This window comes from Tenrec ecaudatus, chromosome 14 (assembly GCF_050624435.1).
Source record: "Tenrec ecaudatus isolate mTenEca1 chromosome 14, mTenEca1.hap1, whole genome shotgun sequence".
NCBI classification, from domain to species: domain Eukaryota; kingdom Metazoa; phylum Chordata; class Mammalia; order Afrosoricida; family Tenrecidae; genus Tenrec; species Tenrec ecaudatus.
The window spans coordinates 8,841,060-8,859,977 of record NC_134543.1 but is presented as its reverse complement, the minus strand read 5'-3'; the positions used below and the strand labels follow the sequence as shown (position 1 = coordinate 8,859,977).

Sequence of the window (18,918 nt, the reverse complement as noted above, 5' to 3'; positions counted from 1 at the left end):
GATACATAGGCTGTTGCTTTGGGTCTGATAAGGAGAGGTTACAGGCTGGGCTGCTAACCTCAAGGTCAAGCAGTTTGAAACCACCAGCCACTCCTTGGTTTGGAGGTTAGTGGCTGCACTATGAACAACAAGGTCGGTAGTTCAAGCCCACCAGTTGCTCCACAGGAGTCAGAGGAGCCTGTCTGCTCCCGCAAAGACGTACAGCCTCAGAAACTCTGCAGAGGGTCATGCTCAGTCAGAATTGAGCCCTGGCGGTGTGGTTACACCTCAGGTGTTAGCCACATGGTTAGTGGTTCGAAACCACCGATCACTCTTCGGGAGAGAGACAAGGCTTTCTACTCCCGCAAAAAGTGACAGTCTCGTACACTCACAGTGGGCAGTTCTGCCCTGTCCTGTAAGGTCAGAATCAACTCAATGGCCGTGGGCTTGCTTTTCATGAGTCAGAGTCGACTGGGTGGCAGAGGGGTTTGGGGCTTGGGGTTTGGGGTTTGGGTTTGGTTTGGGTCTAAAGGAGAGAGAGGAAAGACACGCAGTCCTCATGGGGGAGCTGAGTCAGGTACAATCCCAAGGGGCTCAAGTCACGGGGCCTGAGTAGGGGTGGGCTCTGCTCACCAGGCAGGGAGGTTCCAGGAAGGGGTCCCAGCTGAGCCTTAAAGGACCACTGAGCATCTAAGGGTTACCTTCCGCTCAAAGCTCACTCAGATGACAGCTGGGCCCGCAAGGTGAAGGAGCAGAGCAGGAGGCCCGGCCCCCTGGTACAGGCAGTCACCGGAGCACAAATGCCTGGCCCGTGCTCAGGGGCATGCTCAGAAGGCAGGCAGGAAGAGGGAAGAGAAAGGAAAACTCCAAACACAAGCAGACCTGGGATGAGTGTCTTAAAGGGGCAGCCCTGTCTTCCCACAAGGGGCCCTGGTGGGGCCCTGGTTATGCTCTGGGCTGCCAACGGCACAGTCAGTAGTTCAAAACCACCAGCCAGCCGCTCCTCGGGAGAAAGAGTAGAGTCATAAAGAGTTAGGGTCTCAGAAACCCACAGGGGCAGGTCTACCTGTCTATAGAGATGGTCCCTGTGAGCCGGCATCCACTCGATGGCAGTGAGGTTGGTTTGAAGTTCTTGGAAGGGCAAACAGGATGTACACTCTGCCATTCACTGAGGGGTGTTAAAGTGTTAAGTCCACCAGCGGTGCCTCAGAAGAAAGGCCTGGTAATCTACTTGCGAAAAACAAAACACCAACCTTGGAAAACCCTACAGTGCCCTGCCCTACTCTGACACACATGGAGTTGGTGACCGGGCACAGGACAAGGTTTGTTGGCAACTGGCTGTTTGTCTCCTGGGATTTTCCATGTTCCAGGAATGCCTCGGTCACAGGTGGGCCAGGATTGGCTGATCGCCATGTCTCCCAAAACATCCCCAGCGAGCACCAGGGCTCTGAAACACTGGCTGGCCACCATTTTCCCTCTAACCGCAGTGGCCCAGGGTCTCAGCTCCCTCCAAGCTGCCCTGGCCTCAGGGGGCGGTGGGGCGGGGGAGGCACCTCGCTCAGGCCAGGCTCCCTCCCCAGCCTGCTTGCATGGCCTCTCCGGTGGCCCATGGCAGGAGCTGCCCTGCAGGTACACACCAAGCCACAGCCACATCTCTCTCCCTTGCCAGACAGGGAAGCCAACGCACCGAGGTGGCCCGACACTCACCTCCAGCATTGGTTCTGCAGGACCCCGCTGGGTCCATTGTTCCAGTCTGGTCTTCTAGAGCCTTCCCGTTGACCCCCTGGGGACTCAGAGGGTCTCTCAGGAGAGATGGAGGCCCCCGAAAGACCAAGCATCTCCCACAAACTCCTGCTCCAGGCTGAGTCTTCCAGGCATCTGTGTAAAGCAGTGGAAACCACTACACCAGTAGCCGAAAGCCCACCACACTGTGGGAGGTTGGTGAGCCCCTCAAAAGGAGACTGGTCTCCAAAGAATTTGAGGTGCAGCAAGGGGAGCTCTTGGGGCCCCCGGCTCCAACGAAAAGACTCCGGGGATTACATTAATCCCATCAGCAAGCAGCCAGATAAACTAGATTTAATCTCCCCTCTGGTCCCCTACAAGGGCATCCTGAGGCACACAGTCCTCCAGCTGCCTGAATGCTCAGCCTGTGACCTCAGGAAAGCTCCTTAACGTCTCTGGTAAGGAACGGTCATGGCTGGGGGCCCCCTTCTCTGTAAAAGCAATGTCTACTCTGCAGGGTTGTTGGCTAAAGGGATAGAACCTTCCCATTGAAGCTGGACACAATGAAAAAGGAAGACCGAAGAAGACCCCATGCATTTGAATGACGGCACTGGTGAAGAATTTTGGAAGGACCTTGCATGGCCAGAAGAACAAACAGGTCTGTCTTGCAAGGAGTACAACCAGAATGCTCTTAGAAGTGAGGTTGGCGAGACTTCGTCTCACGAACTTGAGACCAGTCCCTGGAAAAAGACATCATGTTTGATCAAGTGGCGGGGCGGCAAGAAAGGCAAAGACTCTGGAAGGATGGACTGCTATTGTGGCTGCAACGACGTGAGGACGACCCAGGACCAGGCAGCGTTTCCTTCTGTTGCTACCGAGCTAACTCAAAGGCCTCTAACACGTAACACCTGACACCTGTCACCTGTCCTGTACAGCCATCTTGTAAAGCTTTGTCCAGCTGGAAGGTGACACTCACCTCTCTTGAGATAGTTCTGTGTGCCAGGTGTACACGGGTTGACTCACATAAGGAATTCACTAGTATTGCAACTTTGTCACCCCACTTCCTTCTACTCTTAGCTGCTAGGCTACTAGTATTTGTGGAATGAATGAACCAATTGGCAGCACTGGCTTCATTGTAGCCAGGGGAGACAATTGCTGCTGAACAGTTACAAAGTTTCATTGGCACACAGCCATGGGGAGTCATTGACTTGCCCCACCAGACCACCACCACAGCAGGGCGGAGTATCTGCAACAGAAACCAATACGCTACACTAAACTCACTGGTCCTTCAGGGGAAAGGTTTGTGCGCACCTGTTTGAGACAGCCTCGGGGACAATGTTAATTGTCAGCCGGAGGGCAATGCCCTACCTCACCAACCCCTACCGATCAACCACAGCATTCCGGAGAGCCTAGACCATTCTATGCCATTCCCTCAGCAAACAGTGACTCAGTCCTGACAACCAGCTTGGGCTGAGGCAGAGCTTGTCCAAGGCCACGAGCTGGGTCTTCTTGAGACCCAGCCTTTGAGAGATGCTTACGGCATCTGCTATTAAACTGGAAGGAGCCTGGGTGGCAGAGCAGGTGGCATGCTGGGCTGCTAATCGAATGGTCACCAGTTTGAACCCACCGGCCACTCCATGAGCGAAAAATGCACCTCTCGACATCCATAAAGATTTACGTCGAACAGTGCAAGATATGACAAAATAATAATTTATAAATTACCAAAGGTTCATGAGAGAGGGGGGAGCAGGGAGGGAGGGGGACAAATGAGGAGCTGATACCCGGGGCTTAAGTGGAGATCAAATGTTTTGAGAATGATGAGGGCAATGAATGTACAAATGTGCTTTACACAATTGATGTATGTATGGATTGTGATAAGAATTGCATGAGTCCCTAATAAAATGATTTAAAAAAAAAGATTTACAGCCCCAGAAACTCACAAGGGCAGTTGTACTCTGCCTGTGGAACTGGATGAGTCATAATCAATCTGAGGCAATGAGAGTAAATGTCCCCCGCCTTTTTTTTTGGTCTTCCTTACACAGTCAGGGATGTCCTCTAAGACACCCCTTAACTAAGCCTTCCAAGAGTGTATGAGTCATGGCTGGAGCCTGAAGACCGGGCACCCCCACCCAAAGCGGAACTGGGTCCAGACAGCAGCAACCTGGCACACTCATTCATAAACTAGGTCCACGGGGCCAGTGCTCAGAAATGCCTCAGGACCATAGCCTCCCTCAGCTTGCATGGGTGCCCTGGATTCCCCCCTAGGGCTTGGGGGGGGGCGCCTTCTCCATCAGGGAGGCCCAGGCCCTGATCAGAGCACAGGCTGTGGCAGGCCGGGCCCCCTGTGTCCTCCTCATCCCCTTTCACCATGCTGAGAGGGTGCCCACCTTGGGCCTACTCTGGGTGGGTCGTGCTGTGTACCTTCATCCACCCAGCTCGCTCAGCAGATCCTGGATCCAGGGAATGGACCCTGATACCCGGACTACAGCAAGGATGCTCAGTGCCCTGTAGCTAAAGTAAGCATGGTCTAACTGTGCTTATGAGTGAACCATTTCTCGTGTTTTCCATCACATCAAAGACATGGTGACAGCCCCGTAAAACTGTTTGGGTAGAAAGTCGCGTGATGCCGTTGACTACAGATTCGTGAGCCAGTGCCAGGAAGCTCCTGCTTGCCTTGCTGACAAGTCCTGCATCCCAACCAAACCCACCGCTGTCGGTCAGGTTGATTCCACCCCATAGCGACCCTGTAGGACAAGGGAGAATGCTTCTACCGGGTTGCTGAGCCTGTCAATCTGCATAGCAGCGGATTGTCATGTTTTCCTTCCCAGAGCAGCCGGTGGGTTCAAACCTTCAACCTTTCATTTCACAGCCAAAAGCAGAACCTCTTGGGACCCTGCGTCCTTGCCAAGGACTGTAAACTGGAAGAGGGGCTTTCATTCTGTGGGAAGGGGCAGAGGGGGCTGGGAGACAGACAGGCAGCCTTACCCAGAAGCAGAATCTTTGGGGTGGAACGATGGTGGAACCCGCTGCAGGTTAATGAGTGAGCACGAGTCTGCAGAGCTTCCTCTGTGACTGGGAGGCCCTAGGGCAGCCCCTGCGGTGAGCTCGGGGAGACGAGAGGGACAGACACACTCTCAAACTCACAGAGTTCCCTGTGGCGGGAAGCACTCATGTCTGCACTCATGTCTGCGCAGACCACCTTGGCTCTTGGGGTCCTGGGTCCTGGTGGCTGGGCCCTGGTGGCTTTGTGGGGGTGGGGCGTGCTGGACAACACTCAGGGAGCTGCCCTGGGTCCTGCAGGGTGCTGGGCCTGGAACTGTCCACAGAAACCACCTCGTTCGGCAAGCGTTCCCTGTTTGAGCCTCACAATGGTGATATTTTTACCCACCCTGGGGACTCCTGGTAGTGCAGCGGGTCAGGCATCATGCTGCAAACAGCAAGGTCAGTGGTGCGAATCTGTCAGCCGAGCCTCGGTAAAAAGGGGATGAGGCCCTAACCAGATGCATCACAAACCAGAGCCCTGAGACTCAGAGGAACAGCCCTGAGACTATGGAACTGTGGGCGGAGTGGCGGGTGGCCTGGCTTCCTGGCCCATAGAGGCCAAGGGCCCGAGAGAGGAGCAGGAGAGTATTGGCTACCACATGGCTGAGAAGCTGAGAACCAGAGAGAGACTTGGCTTCTGGCTGCGGAGACAAATGACTGTTGCTGATCCTGACTTGTGGTAACCTATGAACTTCTCTAATAAACTCCCCTTCTGTGTGTGTGTGTGTGTGTGTGTGTGTGTATGAAGGTTGAGGCTTTCTGTGCCTGTAAAGATTTACAGCCTTGGAAACCCACAGGGGCCCCTGTGTGTCAGAATCGACGCCGCAGCAGTGGGTTTGGGGTGAGCAGTACCTGCCCTGTAAGGACGTTTCCCCCTGTACTTCACAGCTGGCCTATCTAGACTTGCATTGATTTTAAAGAAACTTCTGGCAGCGTAGTGATTACACATTGGACTGAGATCTACATGGCCTGCAATTCGAAACCACCAGCCACTCCCCAGGAGAAAGACGTGGCTCACAGTCTTGGACACCCACGGGGACAATCCTAGCCTGTTCCATAGGGTCGCTGTCAGTCAACATCGACTCAATGGCAGTGAGTTTTTTTTTCTCCTCTTTACTTTAAATAGAAGAGGAATTGGTGCATATGAACTAAGAGGCTGGGGAAGAACACAGAAAGTGCCTGGCACTGTCCAAAGGACAAACCATTCTGTCTGAAAGAAGTACAGTCAGCGTGCTCCCTAGAGGCCAGGATGCGGGACTCGTCTTACATATTTCTGACATGTCTTCAGGAGAGACCAGTCCCTGGAGAAGGACATCATGCTTGGTCAAGTGGAGGGGCAGGGACAGAAAGGAAGCCCCCTCATCGAGATGGATTGGCACAGCGGCTGCATCAACGGGCTCAGGCACAGGGACAATTGCGAAGATGGTGCAGGACAGGCTGGTATTTCACCCTTGTGTGCACAGGTCAGAACTGACTGGGTGGCACTTAACAGACATGACCTTAACTGGAAAACCAGGAGCGGGATTCGCTGCCATCATTAAAACACCATTAGTGCAGGGAATTAAAAAACAACTCCCCCCCACCCCACCCCCGAGTCGCCATGGCGTCTCGCTGATATCCTGAGACCAAGCAAACTGCTCCTCAGGATTTCTCCGCTGGCGTCCTCTGGCGCCGGGTCACCAGGCCTTTCTGCCACACACCTGCCAACCCAGAACTTCAGGGCCGATTGATCGCAAAACCACACACGTCCGTGGACCTCACGTCCTGAGAACCTAAGGTCTGGAGATGGAGGTGGGGCCCAGGTGCTTATGAGAACATTTGGGGGTTAAAAGAAAAATCCAGATTAAGATGCGGGATGAAGATGAGGACAGTCTGGCCCTCTGTGTCTGGAACCTGCACCCCAAAATTCATCTTGTCAGTCACTCGTAGCTGCCATCCCAACTCTGAATTCTAACAGTCAAACCTCCTCCACGCCTCCCTACTGGATGGAGGGGGACCCCAGGCCCAGGGTGGGGAAGAAGTGGACCACAGGGCCTGGTGTGATGCTGCCGCCCCCCCCCCCCCATAGCTAGTCCTAGCTAAGCAGAAGTTCCTTGGGCGATTAAGGATGGATGGACGGCTAGGACCTTGGTGGGGACAGGAGTGATCATCCTGTACCACCTGGGCATCACCATGAGTCAGAACCAAGCTGGTACATCCTGGCAAAGAGGATGCTGTCTATCCACTGGACGCAGGCCTGGCTGGGTCAACTACAGTCATTAGGCTCTGGGTACCAGCCAGGGGCCAGCCTGGGCCAAGAACACCTGAGCCAAGGGCCAATGCCCGAGCAGCTGTGCTGAGTTCCGTTCACACAGGGCTGGGGCAGAGGAATCTTCCAGTGGCCATCGTCCCACCCCAGGGAGAGGCAGCCCGTGACTGAGGCCCTTCATGGCCTGCACTGACTTCAATGCTGAGCCAGTCTGCTGCACAGGCCTCTGTCCAGGATCAAAAAGCACACAGCTTAGTTTTGAGCACTACGCTCACTGCATGCTCGAATCAAGCCATGGGATTTCCAGGGCCCTCTAGGCACGTGGCAGTTAGACACTGAATAAGGAAGACCGAAGGAGAATCAATCGTTTGAATTAAGGGGCTGGAGAAGACTATCAAAGTCTGCTATTAGGACAAACGAGTTTGTCCCGGAGGAAGTACGGCCAGAGTGCTCTTTAGAAGTAAGGATGGCGGTGGCGACGTACTTCGGACACGTCATCAGAGGAGACCAGTCCCTCAAGAAGGGCTGACCCCATGCAGCAGCCAGGGGCTCAGGCACAGCCACAATTGTTTGGAAGACGCTGCGTTGGGCGGGGTTTTGTCCCGTCGTGTACAGAGTCACCCCAGGGTCGGAACCAACTCGATCATGCCTAACAACAGGCCGGGAGGGCAGGCCAGCACTCGTCCCCACTTTCCAAGAAGCAAGTGAAGTCCCCAAAGACTGCGCACATAAGGGAGAACGAAACGACCGCCTGCCTCAGGGACCTGTGCGCCCCTCTCTCGGAGCTGGGGGAAGGCCCGGATGAGAAACTAAACCAACACCAAACCCGATACCGAGAGTCGGTTCTGACTCATGGTGGGTCACGTGCCCCAGCTGCAGGCCTTTCCCCTTCTGCACCCCTGGGTGGGTGGGCTTGAACTGCCAGGCTGCTCATGGCGTGCTACTAGCTGCCCTGCAGCTGATCCTGACTCATGTACCACAGCGTAGAACTACTGGGAGGGTTTTTCAAGGGGATCACCAGGCCTTTCTTCCATGGTGCAGCTGGGTGGGTTGAAGACACCACTCTCCCTGTGAGTCGTCAAAGGCAAACTGCTTGTGCCCCAGGTGGGATTGTCTGATCCTGGAAGTTTCCCCTTCACATCCCCAGACTACTATCTCCCACCGGGCCAGGAAAAGCCTCAGGCCCACTGCGGTTCCTGCATGGGCTTCTAGGGAAGGCAGTTGCCCCAGGCGCAGGACTACACGGAGGAGGGACCCAAGCCAAAGTTGACTGCGGTGATGAGCAGTATGATTCATCTGCCACTTCCTGCAGGGGACAAATATAGGAACTTGGGGGCCACTCCTGCCGGCCCCCAACCCCCACACAGGCAGCGGTTTTACCCAGAAGGAAGCTGGGGACCAGCAGGGCTGGCAGACCCCACGGTGGCATTCTATATCCTATCAGGGATTCTGAGCAACAAGGGGCCTGCAATCAGCAAACAGACACACGGCCACATTTCATCACCAGGTCCTTGTCCTGGAAAAGCGACAAGGTGGAACCTGGCAGCCCTCAAGGGCCCCCGCCCCACATACAGCTGCCAGTCTGTGGTCATCATGTTCTGGACAGCGGGCGGGGCTCCCCAGGGCCCAGAGAGAAAGGGCTCAGGTGGGGAGCAGGCCGGCAATGCTGAGAGGAGCCTGGCTCTGGAAAACCTTAGCCATCCCCAGGCCCCTGGGACACTGGCCACACAGCAAGAACTCCCTTAAAGCAGCGGTTCTCAACCTGTGACTCTCCACCCCTTTGGAGGTCAAACGACCCTTTCACAGGGGTTGCCCGATTCATAACAGTAGCAAAATTGCAGTGATGAAGAAGCAACGAAAATAATTTCATGGTTGGGCGGGGGTCACCACCACATGAGGAACTGTATTAAAGGGTCGCGGCATTGGGAAGGTTGAGAACCACTGCCTTAAAGGAATCTCTTGGCAACCAGTCACAGGGGCTGCTGAAGAAGCAGTAGAAGCCACATCCCAGGTCCAACTCACACTCTCCAGTCAGATGATCTGAGTCGAGACCTGTCGCCACTGCTAACCTGCAGAAAGCAGGCAGCTCCACCTTCCCGTCTGACCTGCCCTGTGGGAGGACAGAGAGACATACAGAGACCAGCGAGTGCCATGCTGGAATCCAGAGAGCGCCAACCAGACCGGAAATGTGTGAGTCTCTGACGGCCTCTGGTCGGCCCTGTGGGCCCACACACTCATTCACGTCTTCCTTCATACATTCATTCCGCACGTCCGTATCTACTGAACAGCTGCCAGCATCGTCCAGCTAGATAACCGGCTGTGGAAGACCAAAGGCTTCCTCTGGCTGGGGGAAGGAGCTCACAGCCCAGCTGTGTGGGGCCCACTCCCTTCTGAGTGGTGTCTGACAAGAGGGACCGCAGACCTGAGAAAAGTCACACACAGAGGGAAGACACACACAGAGGGAAGAGCGGCCCGAGACATAGGAAGCTACAGCCAACAGACACCAGGAAGGGCCTCACCACGGCCATATCCTAGAGCATAGTCCTGCCCGAAGGAGCCCTGAGGTCATGGGGGATTACACACTGGACTACTAGCCACAAGATCAGCAGTTCAAATCCACTGGCTGCTCTGCAGGACAGGGATGAAACTGTCTACTCCCATAAAGGTGACAATACCAGGTGCAGCTCTCTGCTCGGTCCTATAGGGTCACCATGGGCTGGAATCAACTCTATAGCAGTGAGTTTTGAGTGTGAGTCGTGCCAGTAGAAGCCCCGGTGGCATAGTGGGTTACGCAGTTAGCTGCGAACCACTAAGTCAACAGTTCAAGCCCCCCAGTCCCTTCAGGGGAGAAAGACAAGACTGTGTATTGCTGTAAAGAGTTAGTCTGGGAAACCCACAGGGGTCGCTCTCCCCTGACCTGTAGGGTTGCCATGAGTTGGGACTGACTCTCTGGCAGGGAGTTTGGTTTCTGAGGGAGGCCTGCCAGAAACAGACCCAGACTTCCAGCCTCGAGGACGGAGAGACCAGGCCGTGGCTCTCTCAACCCACCCGCTTGCGGTAACAGCTGCAGCAGAGACCCAAGACAGTTAGGTTCTCAGGTCTAAACAGCCCCTGCCCCGTGGCATCTGCACCTTGCTAGAGGAGGCCGGCCAGGCAAGCGCAGCATTCTCTCATTCTGCAGGGGAAACCAGGAGCCCTCATGGCATAGAGGTTATTCATTGGACTGCTAACTGAAGGGAGACGACAGCATACACACATACACCCCACCCACCCAGTCAGGACCCCGTGAGCTCACCTCTCTCCTAGGTCCTGTAAACCCTGAGCTCAGCCCTGTCCAGTGCCCGTGGGTACAGCGAGCACCAGCTCCCTGAAGCTTTAAAACCCCTCATTCGAAACATTCTATCTTTGCATGCCATGAAAACTCATGCAGATGGACCCAGAGGTATGGCAGGCACAGGCTGGGCCACTGCAGTCCAGTGAAGCCCGTAATAAAGAGCCACACGATTGTTAGGGTCCCCTCCCACCACTGCCCCTGAGCCAGCGCCCACTCTACGACCCGACCTGCGCAGGGTTGTGGAGACTGAATCTCGACGGCGCGGATGATGGGGCAGCCTCGCCTTTTTCTCCTGTGAGCGTGAATCCCTGACCTTGCACCCTTAACCCACAGCTTCTCCAGTACCAGGAAGCCCACTCAGGGGCCCTGGTGACATCGCGGTCACGTGCTGGGCTGCTAGCCTCGTGGCCAGTAGTTCGAAACTACCTGCAGCTCTTCAAGGGGAAGACGGGGCTTTCTACTCACCTAGAGTTACCGTCTCAAAAACTCATAGGCCGGAGGGGGGGCGGGGGTCCTACCCTGTCCTTTGGGGTGGCTGAATCGCCACGGACTCAGTGAGTTTGAGTGCAAGTGGGAAAGGCTCCGTTGACCCCAGTCAGAGCACAGCAGCATCGTGCGGAAGAAGTTTGAAAGGCCGCGAGAACGGCCAACAGGGGACTCACGATTTGGAGAAAGTGGCGCCAACGGACTTGCTCTGCGTCGCCGGGTTGTCATGAGGCCGCAACTGTAAAGCTCGCAGCGAGGGCAGGACATGGGAGTGCAGACACCTTGACACCCTGACCGGGCACTGGGCTGGGACGCTGCAAGCCCTGTGTTCCTGCCCACAGGGAGGCCACAGTCTAGGGGGCTCAGTGCAGGTGAGGAGTCATGCCCAGCCCCGTCGATGGGGAGTAGGGAGACGAGCCGTGGGCAGAGTGAAGGCCTGCAGGGGTAGGGCACAGGTGCAGAAGTTTAGGGAGGGGCTGGGGCCTCGGGGTGGAGGGCGAGCCCAGGTGGAGGACAACTGGGAATGTCGGCAGAGTAGGCCAGGGACTTTGGACTTAACCCTGGGAGCCGTGGAAGGTTAGGCAGGGAGCCAGCAGCTGAAGGGACCTGCCTCTGGTGCGGGGAGGGCGGAGCTCTGTGGTGTGGGAGCATCCAGACTTCAGGGCGCCTGAGGGGTGGCCTCACCTCCACCTGTGCTTTCACAGAGCAGCAATCCCGCATTGGCTCAGGGGCAGGTCAAGGGCTTCCACTAAGGTGTGGGCTCCTCCCTCAGGTCCAGAAGGGCCCCCAGCTTGCTGCAGAAACCAGGAAGAGGCGGCCGGAGTGAGTGAGTCAGCCGGGGGTGTTATTTCCACAGTGTCACTTGGGAAGGCTCAGCCCCACTCACATCTCAAATAAAGCTCTCGGGGTTAATTGTCAAGAAACAGGCCCCGTCTTACTCTGCCCGTGCCTGTGTGCGTGTGTATGTGTGCGTGTGTATGTGTATATGTGCACATGTACACCGGTCAAGTCCTGAGCAGGCTGGCACAGGAGGGCAGGACAAACAGGCTCTTAAAGCAGAGAGCACCTTCGAGACTCGGAATCACAATTTCTGTTTGCAGGTCCTCAGTTTCCCCAACGGTCAAAGCCTAGGTTCAAACGGGTCCATGGGGAAACAGGAGGCTTTCTGCTCCCACATTGAGTTGCGGTCTCAGAGTTGCCCCCACAGGGGCAGCTCCACCCCGTCCTGGAGTTTCTGAGTTGGGGGTCGACTCAATGGCAGGGGCTGAGTGCACGGTAGGCTCAGACTCAATCATCTCTAAGGCTGGCTCCTGGCATTCACTGAGCCTACCCACCCACACCTGGCATTCACTGAGCCTACCCCCCCACACCCACACAGACACACACATACACCCTCACACACACTCAGACTGACACATGCACCCCACCGTGGACACAAACACTCCGTCTTTTGTTCCTCGTCTAAGCCAGCAGGCCCATGTCCTGCTGTCTCTCACTGCCCAACAACCAAAAACAAAAGAGCCGTCTTCTCACAGATCCCGCCCCGGCCGACCCCACGTATGTCTGAGGAGAACAGGACTCTATCGCGGTTCCCCCCCCCCCCCCCCCCACACACACACCAAAGTTTAGGTTTTGTTGACATGCAGTTCACCTCCGCATCACTCAGGGACTGAGTGTACTAGAGAGTATGGCATCCTCATTGCAATCTCCATCCCGTTTTTAATGGCTGGTGTTTTGGAAACGGATGGCGTGGCCTTGCTTCTAAGGAAGCCTGGTGGCTCAGGGGGCTAAGCGCTGGACTGCCAGTTCACCCCAGACAGTCCCTCGCAGGGGAGAATGGCAAGGAGGCTGTCTGCTCCCATAAAGACTTCCAGTCTCTGAGACCCTGGGGAACCAGCAGCAGTGGGTTGGGGACGGGCCATTCTTCCAGGCATCTTGGAGGGACCTGGAATCAGCAACCTTTTGGCTAGATGCTGAGCGCTTCACCGTCGGCAGCGCCAGGCTCTCAGCAGAACCCACTGGGGCCTGGGTGTAGTCGGCCTTGTTTTTACGGTGGGAAATTGGAGAGGGCGGGCACACCTTTTGCCCACACTCACATGACAGCTAAGGCAGGTGGTTTGAGCACAAGGAGAGCTGATGAGACGGAAGTGTTTTCCTAAGCCTGCCGTAAATCCATTCTGACTAGCTGGTCGGGGAGCCTCCGGGCAGAGACGTCCCTGTCCAGGACTGTGCTCGCCAGCTGGCAAGGCACTGGGCGTCTGAACGCTGCTGCTGTGACAGCTGCCCTTTCTCCTCCTGCCCGGGCTCCTCTGCTGTGGTAGGCAGTAGTGCACCCAGCCTTGTGGGAATTCACCCATTCCCAGTCCTGCTTCTTCACCCCTGGCCATCCTTTCTCTTCGCAGCTCCCTCTGCAGAGGCGTCCGTCACACCCAACAGGGTTTAAAGGGACAAGGGTCATTGCCTGCTGCTGCCTCTGCTAGTTCTTCCGAGGCCAGCGACCCCACGGCAGCTGTCGGGGTGCTCGCCTGAGCCCCAGTTCCAGCCTGCCTGTGTCCTAAACCTAAAGCTAGTCTCAACCCTCTGCCCCTCCACCTTCCCTCCTGTCTAATGAGGGTGGAGATGTCTTCCCTTAAAAAACTAAACAAAACCTTGAAACTAACTGCCATGGGGTTGATGCTGTGTTGTTGAGACTCTATAAGACAGGGTAGAACTGCCCTTGTGAGTTTCTGAGACTATAACTCTTGACAGGGGTAGAAAGCCTCCTTTTTCTCCCAAGAGGAGACTAGTGGTTTCAAACTGTCGACCTTGCAGTTAGTAGTTCAACTGGTAACCACTGTGCCACCAGGGGTCCTATAGAAAGGGCTTAAATGGATGGTGCAATTTTTGTTCCCCTACTACCTGACTCAAACCATGGTGTTTTCAATTACCTCCAATCCTTGCAAACGCTGGACAGTGAATAAGGGAGGCGGGCGAAGAGTTGATGGGTTAGAATCACGGCACCGGTGAAGACCAGTGAAGGCTCCCAGAAGAACAGGCAAGCCTGTCTTCAAAGAGGACAGCCAGAACGTTCCGAATGTCACATACTCGAGACAGGTTATTGAGAGGTGCCGGTCCCCGGAGAAGGACCTCGTGCTGGGTGAAGCAGAGGGTCAGGGGAGAAGCGGCAGACCTCAATCAGACAGAGGAACACAGCGGCTGCAACCGCAGGCTCAAACACGGCCAAGGTTGAGGGGCTGTACCAGGACGGCGCGGTGTTTTCATTCCATTGTGTATCGGGTCTCCAGGAGCAAGAACGTGTCTCACAAGACGAACACAGGAACTGAGAGGTTGGCAGTTCAAACCTGCCAGGCAGTGCCAAGGAAGCCCTCTGCAGCCCGGTTCTTTTCCCATCCACCTTGGGTCCAGGTGAGTGGAGTCCACTCGGCCAGGGGATTGCGTTTTTAATCAGGTGTGCCGGGCAAAGAGCAGCCCGAGGAGGGTGTCCGTCTCCTACAGGGCCACGTAGGAGGACAGGGAGCCCACAGGGGCGGACTGCAAGTGTGAAGTGTGTGGTTCTGGGTGGTGGCGCTCTCCCTGCGTTGTGTCCTCAGTATCATCTCTTCATAGTACGAGCCCCGCTGTCTGCCCAAAGCTGCAGCCCTTGGCCCAGCCAGAATGCAGGTGTGGCAGGCCGTGGTGTCCTTCTGGGAGTCACACAGGTGTGGCAGCCCAGAGCACACTGTCTTCTTAGAGTAGGTGCCCAAAGCTGACCTTGGCCAGGGTCCTCCCCTCAGTGGTGAAACCTGCCCATCGGTCCAGGTGACCCGCGGTTCCTCCCCACATTTCAGGGTGTGGTGACTCTGGCATAATTCATTAGGCAGAGCTTTAACTCCCGGGGCTCTCTTTCCCCCTGATCGCATGCGCCCGAGCCACACGGGAGAGAGAGACGACTTCTCCGGAGGAGGGAGGCCTCATGACTCAGGGCAGAATCTGCCTTTGTTTCATTCCAATCAGATGAACATCTGACTCGGAGGAAAGCATCTGGTCTGATTTTCTGACGTTCTGCGTGACCTTTACATTTTTTATTGGTCTTTATTTGTTGCGTTGTAAGATGGGAAGTACATCCACTCCTCACTTAGCCACTATCTCACGATCCCACATTTCCTAGTGATGACAGGAGGGAAAGAGCTACTGTCGGATCATTTTTTCAAATGAACAACGTACGCCTGGCAGTAACAGAACGTCCAGGTACAAATGTGTTTGTGGATGGTGTGGACATTGCTATCTATTCATTTCATTACCCAACAAACTTTTGGAAACCTGGTGTGTGCATGCATGTGCGTGTGTGTGTGTTTAGTCACACTTGTTAGTCTCCATCAAATAATTTCCAACACATGGAAACCTGCTCCCTCTGTTTGTCCAGCCTGTGACCTTTCTTTGAAGATCACCTGTCTTCTGAGCGGTGGCTGGGTGAGCTCTGACTGCCGGCCTTTCACCTAGTCATTGAGTCCATCAGTGCATACACCAGTACACATCGTTTATAAATGGAATGCACATATAGATTTGTTTCTATTAGCAAAGAAATAAGCTTTTGTAATGCATTGGAGATTCATCTATATGCATATCTATATGTTCTATTTATAAATGGTGACACATTCTTAAAAATGTTACCGACCACAAGTCCTAGTCCATGGCTTGGGGGGAAAAAAAATCACAACAGAACATAGCAAATCCCAAGACGCCGCTAAGACTCCAGCAGCCCCTCCCTGGTCACAGGCTCCTGTCCTTAAAATCAGCACCTTGGTTTGGCCTTTTTTCAAGCCTGTTTAAGTTTGTGACACGGGATAGCTGGTTACAACATGCATGGGACAGACACTTTGGAAGCCCCCCAAGTGGCCCTCGTGATTGCCACCCACAGCGACAGAGTGGAACTTCCAGTGTCTTTGCTGTCCTTTACTTTGGGGCTGAGATGTACCCGGGTCCTTGCTGGCATGCTCATCCCCGTCAGGGGCTCACTGTGTGGTCGGTAGCTGTGCAGCCAGGCTGCAGATGCTGCTACACCGGTTCGGAGGTCAGGAAGGACATTATTCTGGAGTGCCTCCCGGATGGAGTTGTCCCCCAAGCATGCGATCACCCTCCCAGCCTCCCACAAGGGAAGTGTCTTCAGCTCTATTCGAAAACTCACCACCACTGAGTCACACAACCCTATAGGACAGAGTAGAACTGCCCGCCCTGTGGATTTCAGGGGCTGGAAATCATCACGGGAGGAGAAAGCCTCTTCGTTCTCATTCTGAATGGCTGACAGGTTCAAACTGTCCACCTTGCAGCCACCAGCCCAACTTGTAACCCACTATTGCCCCCAGGGCTCTTTTGGGGGGCCCTGTTGGGCTACTTTTAGTTGTAACAGGAAGAAACAATATGGGGAACATTCCCCGCCCCAAGCCCCACTAAGTACTAACAACTTTTCATGGTAATCAGGGTCCTGCGTGGTCAGTATGGGTTTCCTATGAAGTTTAACACACCCACACACCAGGGGCCATACAACAGTGTGCAGAACCCGGGATGAAAGGATCACCACCCTGGACTGCCAAGTACCAAGCACCTGCCTGGCGAAAAACCAGGCTGTCTACTCCCGCAAAGTTACAGTCTCACTCAGAAACAAGGCAATTCTGCCCGGTCCCGGGGTCGCTGTGAGTCAGAATTAACTCGAAGGCAGTGAGTGGCAGCAGCTGGCCCGGCACAGAGAACACTTTTCTGATGCTCATGGGCCCCCACCCCCTGCCCCAGAGAAGGAAAGCCAAGCTCAGAAAGGTGGAAACTTGTCCAAGGCCACACAGCAGGGACTGGAAGCTGAGTCTGCCTCTGCCACCCTCATGCCTAAGTCACAGGGAGGGACCCTGTCACCCCCGCAGCTTTCAGGGAGCTTTCAAGCAGTGGCTTCATGTAGGGGGAGACCCCCTCCCCCCTGGACCCCACCACCTCGGTCAACCAAGGCTCTCTCCTCGGCCCCAGTGGCAGGCTCGGGGTCAGGTGGTCAGCGGGCAGCTGGGCAGGGCCAGCCGGCTGGAGGCTGGTTCCCATGGAGTCGGACACAGGCACGCAGCCCACACTCACCCGGGAGGGAGTCCGCAATGTCAGAGGCCGACTGTACCCACAGACCCCAGACTGGTTCTTGGGGCCACTTGCAAACACCACGGTTTCCCCTCAGAACTCCTCGGGCAAGATGTGAGAAACAAGCCCTCCCACCCACGCCCCTGGCCAGCCTCCCCGAGGGGCCTCTCCCCTGAAAGAGGACGCCCCTGGCCAGCAGGCTTGGCACAGCTGCAGGGAGGGCTGGTCGGAGTTGTTCAGGCCCAAGAATGTGAAAGTGCAGATCACACGTGTCAGGGAGCCCGCTGGGGACAGTTACAGGAAGCAACAATGCGACAACCAACCATGGGCGTGGGCACGGGCCCTCCATGCCCCACTCCTGGGGGAGGGGGCTGCCTGACATCTCAGTTGTGCAGGGCCTGTCACTGGGCTGCAGTTCACTGTCCCCTGTGCAGCGCAGGGCAAATCACTTCTCTCTCTGGGCCACTTTCCTCCCCTTTTGTTGGCTGGGGGGTAGGGGGGGGGGAACCACTCTGCCCAGCCCCACTCAGGCTGTGAGTTGGTGACAGGTTTCCTTTTCTGGAGGGGCACTCACTTTCCCCATGAGTTCTCCCTGCCCTCACTCTCTCCGTGGAGCATGTGCCCCTCCCCACACCATGCTCCCCAAGCAGGGCAGCCTGGGACTGAGCACCCTGCTGATGTCCCCAGGTGGCTGGGCCTCCGGAGAAGAGGGCCAGAGGAGGGTTCCCGACAGGAGAAGACAAAAAGGAGACAAAGTGTGAATATTTCTCCATTGCCCCAGCTGGCAGGATTCCTTTCTGAGGGCAGGTGGGTGCCCTGGGGCACTGCGCCCAGCCGGGTTGATCCTGGCAGTGCTGGCAGCCCCACTAAGTCTGTCGTTTGGAGCAAGGTCTGAGTGCTTCCAGCGGAGCCGACGCCCCGCCGACTCCCCAGCTTTAGACTCGCGGCTACTCCAGAGAAGGGACCCTGGCTTGCCCAAGGCTGCACAGCCCCGGGGTGTCAGACTTCCCTCCCAACGGCCCACACTCAGCTTCCAGACCTTGTGGTCGCCCGCAGGGAGGGGGGGTTCCCGTCGGGGGGGTTCCCGGCGGGGGTTCCCGCCCCAAGTCCTGCGGAGACCAGGGGACATCCCTCGCACGCCAGCCCGGATGACAGCTACGTCGTCGCACGCCCAAGAGGCACTGGGAAGACGCAGGAGACGTCTTGGGTGCAGGAGGTTTGGGGCGCGCTTCCAGGGACTGGGGAGCTGCTCTGGAGGCTGGAGCTCTGGGGCTTTGAAGGAGGGCGGACTCCCTCTGCAGCGGGCGGGGAGCGTCTGCGTTTAAACTACAACTCCGCGCCCGCCAGCCCGCAGCTGTCACGGCGGGGGGCCCCCGCCCACGCGCCGGGCGCGCCTTCCTGGGCCCCGGGCCTCTCGGCGATCCTGGCGCCTTGGGACGCGCTAAGCAGGGCCAGGGGCAGAGGCCGGCGCGCCGGGTCCCCGGTGCCGCGCACTTACCGGCCGGAGCGTGGAGAGCGGGCGCTGCTGGCTGCGCGGGCCGAGCCTCCAAGGTCCCTCCCCTGCGTCCCGGGCGGCTCCGGGGCGGGGCCGGGGCGGGCCCGACACCAGGCCGCCCCACCCGGGCCACCACCGGGCCCTACGGGAAAGGGGCGCGCCCAGTGCCGCGTGCTCTCAGAGGAGCGGGCTCCCGCACCACCTCCAGCCCGGAAGGTGGCGCGGCGGAGGGCGCGCTGGACCGCGCGCGGTCGTGACCCGGGAGGCTCAGTTCGCGCTGGTGACGCTGTCCCCTTCAGCCTGGGCAGTCGCCCGCGGTCCATCCTGGGGAGCTGACACGGGGCTGACTGGCTCTGGGGCAGGGGCAGTCTCTCTGCGCGCCAAGACTTGGGGGTGGGGTGGGGGTGGGGGCAGCTGTCACGCGTGACCCTCACCGGGCCTAAACGGGCACCCTGCCTGAAGGCGCTAAATCCAAGAAGGAAGTGACACCCATCAGCCGCACTGCCTGTGGGGGCGCCCCAT

At 56.7% G+C, this 18,918-nt stretch overlaps 1 protein-coding gene across 1 annotated transcript in view; it reads right to left on the bottom strand.

Moving 5' to 3' along the window:
* The window catches only part of SYNE3 (spectrin repeat containing nuclear envelope family member 3), an 83,104-nt gene extending 64,522 nt beyond the window's left edge, over window positions 1–18,582 (bottom strand). The window contains exon 1 of the mRNA XM_075530538.1: window positions 18,400–18,582. The gene's annotated coding sequence lies outside the window, so the exon portion shown is untranslated. The remainder of the gene's footprint in view (window positions 1–18,399) is intronic.
* Window positions 18,583–18,918: the final 336 nt, after the last annotated feature.